Source organism: Wasmannia auropunctata, unplaced genomic scaffold (genome assembly GCF_000956235.1).
Source record: "Wasmannia auropunctata unplaced genomic scaffold, wasmannia.A_1.0 LD335967.1, whole genome shotgun sequence".
Classification (NCBI taxonomy): Eukaryota; Metazoa; Arthropoda; class Insecta; order Hymenoptera; family Formicidae; genus Wasmannia; species Wasmannia auropunctata.
The window spans coordinates 103,889-104,630 of NW_012026923.1; the positions used below are offsets into that span (position 1 = coordinate 103,889).

At 46.9% G+C, this 742-nt stretch overlaps 1 pseudogene; it reads right to left on the bottom strand.

Annotated features, from left to right (window-relative positions):
• Positions 1–742, bottom strand: part of LOC105454960 — a 3,295-nt pseudogene that overhangs the window by 613 nt on the left and 1,940 nt on the right.

Below are 742 nucleotides of genomic sequence, written 5' to 3' on the forward strand. Positions count from 1 at the left end.
GAAAACGCGGCCCGTGACGCGGCCCGCGACGGCGCTGGGGTGCGGCGGGGTGCGGTGGGGGTGCGGTGGGGGTGCGGTGGGGGTGCGGTGGGAGTGCGGGGGTGCGGTGGGGGTGCGCAACGCCCGCGTCGGTGATGTCATCCCCCCCTCTCATATTCTCAATGGGCCCGCCGCTATCATTGTTTACGTAAACATACATGGCCCATGTTTACGTAAACATCTCGGCGGTTACCCCTGTGACGTCATTCCCCCACGCAAATTCCCCCCCGCCCCGCTCCCCCCTCGGAGCTCCCGAGTTAGAACCCGCCTATCTCTCCTACTCACAGAAAACATAAAATCAATTTCACACTATTTAATTACAATTAAGAATTGCATTCCAGCTGCATTTAAAAGAAAGCCTAGAGATTTAAATGAGGTTGATAGATGGAAGGCAACAGAATTCCGTCAATTTTTACTTTACACTTCATGTGTAATCATGAAATCGGTATTATCTCCTGTTCGCTATGATCACTTCCTTTCTCTTAGCAATGCTATTAGGATACTGACTGATCCGCAACTATGTGTAACATATAATATTTATGTACATTCCTTATTGTTGTGGTTTGTTTCCAATTATGGTACTATTTATGGCAATGAATATCTTTCACATAATGTCCACAATCTTATTCACCTTGCCAAGGATGTGCAAACTTTTGGATGTATGGACAATTTAAGTTGCTTTAAATATGAAAATCATATGCAG